Genomic DNA, 8031 nt, shown 5'->3' on the forward strand with positions numbered 1-8031 from the left:
TGATGTCAGGGGAGCTGCTCTGGGGTTCGCGAGGTCAGAATCAGGCCATCTGACTTCAGGACGCTATGCCCCTGATTGAGGCTTTTCAGAATCGGGCCCATTCTTTGGGGAGTCCCTTCCGGTAACGTAGATGCTTTCCTCACAGCCTCCTGGCTCTGAGCCTCCTTTCCCGTGTGTCTCGTTCCTGGAGACACCGGGATTTAGGGGCATTTTTATTTCCTACAAAAATGGAGGCCAGGTATTTGACCAGAGCTCCAAAACTTTCCCTCTCTGCCCCGACAACTGCGAGACGCTGTCATCGGCCCGGCCACCCGACCGGGACTGGGATGGGGGAGGGGGCACAGCGGAGGGAGGCTGGCGGGAATGGAGAAAAGAAAGGTCTCTGACAGCACCCCCAGACGTGGGGACACCGCCCGAAGGAGGGGAAGGCCGGGGTACAGGAGCAGGTCTCCCCGATACTACAGCCGATTCCTCTCTTTGTCAGCTTTACCCCTCTTCTCTTGTGCCTGTCTCCTGCTGCGCGTGCCTCTGCCACCTCCATCGGGAATTCCAGCCCGGGGCGAGGAGAGTCTGTGTTTAGACCGTGAGCTGGGAGGTTCTGCGCCAGCATGCGTTGGCCTCCGGCTCCGCAAGAAATCCGACATCTGTTTTAACTTGCCAGTTCTTCCTCCTCATCCTCTTGCTCACCTGGTCCTGCACAGACGGTCCAGCTTCCCCCCAAGTAGTTCAGGCCCACTGATCCGCCCGCCCCCCCGAGCCAGGCAAGTGGGCCTGAGGGTAGCCCGGAGGTAACTGCTGTGGAAGAAAGGGGCGCCGGGCAGCCGATAAGCGTGGGATGGTTTCTATGGCCAAGCCCGGATGCTCCCCTGAGGTTTCAGGGCTGGAAGCAGCAGGAGTGCCGGCTGCTGGGATGAGATTTCCCGCGCTTCCCATGAAGACACCAGGAGAACGGGCTTGGTTGTGGGACTTCCAAAGTCCTTCCAAATTGTCCTAACAGGAACCTGGGGCCTGGACTCCCCTACCGGGGAATCAGTGCCTTGGCCCTCCCATCACCTTGTTCCTACCTTTTGCACAAGGACTGGCACCGGGGCTCAGGGAAACCAAGGCAGGATCCATGTGCTGCGGCCCCGCCCCCATTTCTGCTGCACACAGACAGGCAGACTCCGTCGCGCCGCGTCCTGCGCTTCCGCTCTGGCCTCTGCATAGCCAGGGGAGCCAGCGGAGCCCTCAGAAACCCTGCGCCGAAGGGGCTGTGCCCATCCAACGCGGGGGAAGAGGAATGATACCAAGGAGAGCTGTCCCCCCAGGGAAGCCTCTGAACTCTGGATGGTCCACGCACGGCTTGTGATCCTCCAGAGAAGGAAACTGAGGCACAAGGAGGGGAAGGGACTTGCCCAAGGTTACACCATGGGTGGGAAAAAGAACCCAGCTCGCCTGAGTCCCAGCCCCACGCTCTAGCCACAAGTTCATCCGCTCCTGGCCAGTGTGGGATAGTGCCCCGGCCCTTTGACTCACACTCTAGCCATTGGCCCACATTGTCTCCTTGCTGGTGCAACCTTCCGGATCTTTTGTTCTGTGTTCATACAGCACCTAGCACAGTGGGATCCTGGTCTGGTTTAGGACTCCTCCGCACCACCATAATACAGAGAATAATAACTCGAGACCCCGGGGACTTGAACCCATGAGGCAACTGCTTCATCTGAGATGAAGGATGGAAGGAAGGAAGGCTCTAGCGGGCATATCCAAGGGCAGACGCTGAAAGGTCTCTCCGTGATTCACACTGGCGCCAGGAAGGTCTCAGACACACGTGCCCCTGGGAAGCGAACACCAAAGGCTCATCAGCCCACCTAACGGGAATCTATCTCCACCCCGAATGGACACGCCCGGGAAGTTTTCTCCATTGCGCACCTAGTCCCGCGCCCACGGACCTCAAAGGAAAGGCTGCCCCTGGCCTTGAAGGGTGATGGACCTCACCCTCTTTGCCCAGCTCCGGCTCCATGTTTCCGTTCGCCTCTGGGTCATGCTCAGGGAATCAGGCAGAACAAAGACCAGGGCCCTCCCTCCACCAGGGAAGGAAGGTTTCGTGAGCTATTGAATTCAGCCCCTGCGGGGAGCAGCGCTCAGCAGCTCCCGTCCATCCTTCTGAGAGTGGAAGAGGAGCTTCCTGCCCGCCAGACCAGCCCCAAAATAAAATGTGCGCGTGAAAAGCACCCCATGGGGGCAGGTTTCCCTTGGATCTCAAAGGATCGGCTCTGAACGTGGCTCTCAAGGGCCGTCAGAGACACGTGGGATGAGGGGGCCGGTTGGGAGCGAAAGGAAACTCCAACCAGGGTGTGAAGAAGAGGGCGAAGGTGAGGGGGCTGGAGAGACGCTTAACTCTTGCTGGGATGGGAGAGGATTTTCCCACAGCTCCCTGGGGCTGATAGAAGCTCCCCCTGGAGTGGCTGCCCCAGGGCACATCCTGCTGACCACTCGGCCCCGAGGGACCATGGGCAGCCAGACACAACTCAGGGCCGCTCCCGAAAGGCAGGACTCAAGCCCCAGCAGCCTAGAACGAGGGCCCCAGAAGCCCCTTCCCGCGCTAGCGCACAGCTTACCCTCCACGGGGATCCAACCCAGGCCGGCTGGTCCCACAGGGGCAAGCGCTGCCCTAACGAGCCAGAGGGGTAACTCTGCTGGCAGCTCCTAGGTAGTAGGTTGTTATCCTCTGGGGCCCAGGCGCCAGGCACTAAACCGGCATGTCACGAAGGGAGCGACGGATTTTAAGGGCCTTGCAAAGATCTTTGTGGAAGCAGCCTGGCGACCCAACGGGGCATAGGCAGCTCTTTCCTTCCCTTCCCCTGCTGCTGCTGGAGCCTCCCCCCCCCTCCCCGCCCCTCGCAATGTGAATTGGGCAGACCTCCTATTTTCAAACCCTCTTCAATAACATCCCCTCCCGGCTTGGCTGCCCAGGGCTCTCCTTAAGGTCCGACCTAATGGGTCTCGCGTCTTCTTGGCAAGCAGGAGTTCAATTAGGAAACGGCCCCGGGCCCTTTGAACAGCCGCTGGAAATAGCCCCTTGTGCGAGGCGCTGGCTGGGAGTGATTGCTGGGTTGTGCCCCCCGCCGGCCGCAACTGAGGGAGAAGAGGGAAGAGCTGCCACAGCGCCCCGGCAGCCCCGGCCCGAAATAGACTGGGTGTCGGCTGGCCTGTGGCCTGTGGCTAAGCCTCCATCAGGCTCAGCACGGGAAGCCAGCAGCTCAGCGCTCGCCATGGAGCTGGCTGTGGAGGGGAGGCTGGGAGTGGGGGGGCCAACGGAAGCCACCCCGCAATGGAGAGATGGAACCTGGAGTCCTGAGCGAAGGGATCCCAGCTGTCGGGGTGGAGAAGCAGCTCGCCGCTGCCCTGGCGCACGGCTCAGGGACGAGCGTGATGCTGGCCGGCCGGCGCGCCCCTCCCGTTATTGGTGTCACCGCTCAGCCGTGCACCCATCACAAGTGATTTAGATTTAGAAAGCAGCTGGAGAGTCTTGAGCCCATCCGTCATCCCGGGGAGGCTCAAACTTGTTTTTCTGGGACCCCCTTTGAAAATATTTCAGGCTCAGACCACCCCACAGAAGTGACCCTCCCCTCCATCTCACCCTTACTTCTGCGCTGCTGCTGCTGTGGGCGGCCGCTGCTTTCTGGCCACCCGGCTCTGAAGGTCTCTGGCTGTTAGCCGTGCACTGGGCTGACAGCTCGTGACCCCCCCCGTAACAACCTCGCGACCCCTTGGCGGGGGTCCCGATCTCCAGTTTGAGAACCCCTGAGCGAGGGAAAGCCTCCAGGGAGCCCAGCGTGAAACCAGGAGCCATCCAGCATGCACACAGCTTCATCCACAGCCGTGGGCTGCTCTGGGGGTCCCGGGCATCGTCGATCTTGGCACACAGAACCGCGCCACGCCTGAACCCGGGAAGCTGGTTCCAAGGCGACATGGCAGCCTAAAGCCAGCTGGCCGTTCATCCGGCCTGACGACGTCTCAGACAAGGCAAAGTCCCTGTCCCAAAGAGACTACAATCCAAAGGGAGACAACAAAGGGCAGGAGGGGAAACTGAGACAGGGCAGTGACTTGCCCGAGGGCCTGGCTGCAGGTCTCCATTGCATTGGGCCCTTGAACAAATGGCAAGGGACAGCTCCAGCCCCCCAATGGACACAGAAGCTCAGAGAGGTGAAGAAGCCTGCACAAAGCTGGGATGAGAAGCCAGGGTCTGACAATGCCAGGCCAGGCCCCTACCCACTGGACCAGAGCAGCCTGGAGAAACTGGGACAGGCCTTTGATTCTCAGCCGTGTGCAAAAACTCCCACAGCCGGTGCTCCATAGATGCAACATTGGAGAACAAAGCAGGGAGTAGTCTGTCTGATGGGACTGGCCGTCAGGACCCCTAGGTTCTGTTCCTGACTCTGCCGCCTGCTGTGTGATGCTGGGCAAGTCATGTCCCCCTCTGCCTCAGTTTCCTCTTCTGCAAAGTGGGGCTGATGATGTGCGTCCACCTCCCACAGAGGATCTGGGCCTCGTGCGATTACTCCCAGGAGCAGTCGGATGGAAGGTGACACGGAAGGGCAGAGGGTTGTGCTTCTGCACCACAAATGGGCAGGCCAACATGAACCTTTTGCTTTCTGGTGATGCACCAGGCAAAGCAGGGACTGGGCGCACCAGCTCCCAGCCCCTGCGCCGACCCTTAGATGCCACTGCCTCCCCCGATTTTACCACAGCAGCACCTAGCAGGCCCCCAGTGGAAGTCAAGGCCCCACTGTGCTAGGAGCTGTACGGACACAAAGTGAGAGACAGTTGCTGTCCTTACTGGCTGCCCCTGCTTCGGTTCTTCCAAAGGTCCGGTCAGGATCTGGAGGGATTGTCTTCAGGACATGACACTCATTTATGCCATGCCTTTATCTCCCCCAGATCAATCGATCCCATGGACCCCGTACTCTCTCTGTACAACCTAGCCCCCAATCGCCTGCCCCCCCAACTCTCAGGCCATTTGGCTAGGAATTGTTATTCTGCCCATGGGAGCTTATGGGGATGACACCCGGAACGGCTCCAGTTGAGACACCCACGCTGCTGGTCCTTGGTCGAGTTCGGCCAGCTCACTTTCTTGTTCTGTGGCGTCCCAACCACCCTTTATTCCAACGAAAGGGGAGCTCTCTCTCGTGTGTGTGTGTGTGTGTGTGTGTGTGTGTGTGTTGGGGCTGGGGCTGGGGCTGGGGCTGGGGATGGGGGTTAGTTCGTTCACCTATTGAAGCCCACAGCAAACCTCTCGTCCGCTTTGACGGAAGTGGTTCGGGCCCCTGGGACTGATCTAAGGCAAAAGATCCCCAGGGTTTCTGATGGTGTAGGATCAAGTCTCCCAGCGGAGGCCATGTGGCTGTAGTACGCTGTTACCCCCGACGGTGGCTGGGGATCAGCCCGGCGACCGACCCACGGGGCATGCGGCTGCTGGGCACCGGGTGGAGGAGAGGCTCCGGTAGCATGGCTCAGTGGTTAGGGTCAGGACCCCATGGTACTCTTTACCAGGGCGCCCAGGCTGCAACCCCATTGCCCCCATTATGGGAGGGGGCCCGTGTTAAAAGTTTGTAGGGGACCCGAAAAAATTATGCTTGGGCCCTGGTTAGGGTGCTGACCGGGAGCTGCGGCCCTTGCTTTGTCAGGGGCTGAGCGGGTGAGTCACAGTCGTGCTGTGTGACGGATTTACTCCCTCCCGGTCAAAGGGGATCGTCGCCCTGTCCGAGGGCAAAAGTGCTTGACAGACAGTGGTAAAGGGGGCTAGAGCTGCACCCTAGGCAGCTAAACACCGCCTCTTGCTGCAGAGGCAATAACCATCCCCTGCAAAGCCAGCCCCCCCAGGGCAACCCTGCCCGCAAACATCTCCAAGCACTTCACCTCTACTAATGCCTTTATCCCAGCTGGATGCTGCTCCGATGGGACCCGCAGAAGACAGTGGCAATGTGACAGGATCGGGCCTGTTACTCCCATCTGACAAATTATTATTTGTTGGTGGACGTGGGCTGGGATGTCCTGATCAACCTAAGGGAATTAGGTGTCTACACTCTCAGCCCACCGGGGTTAGTATCTTAAGGGTGCGCGGTGTGCTTCGGTTCTGCTGATCTTCTCCAAACGTAGGATGATATCAGGGGACGGGTAGGTGGGTGGGGACGGGCTCCTTAAATCTCCCGCTTTTCACCACGCCCATGAGCCTCAGCAGGGGTGTCGCCCATGCCAGGGCTGCTGGACTCGGGGGCCTGAACCCACAAACTGCTTAGTCGAGGGAGTGGATCTGGTTGAGTGTGCGTAGATACCCATATCAAGGCAGGAATCCGACTCAACCTACAGACGTCAGTTCTCTGCACCTGGGTGCTGGTTGGCAGCCTTGAAAGGAAACCCAAAAGAAATGTGTCTGTCTGAACTCACATGGGAAGGGGAAACAGGGAAAGAAAGAAAGAAAGAAAGAAAGGAAGGAAGGAAGAACTTGCAGTGCAATCTTGGAAAGTTAGCAGGCCTGGGCTGATATATAGTTGTTGCTGGTAGGATCACTTAAAGCAAAGCAGACAAAAATTTTGCACATACATGGAGGCTTCCCAGTGCCAGCAGCATAGCGCACTGGAGACATTTTAGTGTTCAGATTAAGTGGAAAAAAAAAGGGGAATTTAATGCAACCCATGTGTCCGTTCTGTCGATGCAAGTTAACTGATCCCAGATGCCTTGTGTCTGCTCTAGTTCTCCCAACAGAGAGCAAACAAAACCCAGGTTCTCCTTCCCCGAGATCAGTTCGTATTCACCTTTGTTTTTCTGTAGGTCCTACTTTTAGGCCATCTGATGGGAGTCAACTCTTGGGATATGTTGTACAACCCCAGGACGGGGGCGGAGGAGGGGTTGGAGTTGAAGCCTGCTGGTTGGGTCTCCAGCGTAGCTGCATCGATCAGTCCATGGTGGGGCTCAAAAGGGAGAAACGGGCTCCTTGATCCCCACTTTCTTTCCCCGAAGAACATCTCAGCGTCCCATGCACTTGTCAATTCCCTTTCAAAGGCCACGATTCACCCTTGGAATTTCATCCGGGGGATGAATCTCACACGTCTTCCCTGGCATTTCTTTCCCCCCGACAGAGCTTTGGGTAGCAGCCTGAAACTGCTTCACGAATTGCAGGACTCAGAGCGGCCTTGCAGCCTCTCCACCCTGCTCGAACCGGGGCCTGATCCTGATCCCACTGCCACCAGGCTGAGTCAGGAGATCTCGCCCCTGGAATCAGTGGTCAGACTGGTGTGAGGACCACGGGTTACTTTACAGCTGCAGGGAAAGGAGCTGGGATTGTTTGGGTTAAGCCCAAACCACTTGAGCGCTGTAATGTCTCAGCTGTCAGGGCTCCATGGGGCCAGATCCCCTGCTGGTGTACATTGGTGCAGCTCTGTTGATTTCAGTAGGGCGACACCAGTTGGGGACCTTGGTCCTGCTGGCTTTTTACCTTGTGTCATTTCCTGATCACCCAAAGCCAACGAGAGAAAGGGCTTCTCTTGGATGGGAATCCACCCAGCTATTGTGCCTCGTTGTGTTTTCCATGCTCTCAGCCCCTGGAGACTCCCTGAAAGGGGGCATGTTCCTTGCCCTTGTTCCTTGCCCTGCTTCCACCCCAGGAGGGAATATGGGGGGCGGGAGGAGGGTGCTGGGGATGGAAAGCATCAGTTGAACTCCAGCAGCTTACAGCCACCTGGCTGCTCGTCTGCAATAGCTTTAAGCTGCAGAATATCCATTTCCCCCCATGTGTGGGGGGCTTGGGGAAGGGCGGAGCATTTTAAGGGGGGGTGCATCTGAGATACCCCAACCGGAGATGTTCCAGAGCACCATGAGCCACCCCCTCCCCTTATGGGATCTTCCTTCTAGATACGGTGGAGCTCCAAAAAGGTCCAAGCCCCTGGGGGAACTCCATGGTTGTGTCACAAGAAGCATGGATTTGGCACCAAGGGACCGATTTTCCAAAGAGTGGGGGGCCAGATCTCCCAGCCCTCAGCACCCACCCTGGGG

Source organism: Emydura macquarii, unplaced genomic scaffold (assembly GCF_026122565.2).
Source record: "Emydura macquarii macquarii isolate MOO-44397 ecotype Brisbane River unplaced genomic scaffold, CSIRO-AGI_Emac_v2 contig_629, whole genome shotgun sequence".
NCBI classification, from domain to species: domain Eukaryota; kingdom Metazoa; phylum Chordata; order Testudines; family Chelidae; genus Emydura; species Emydura macquarii.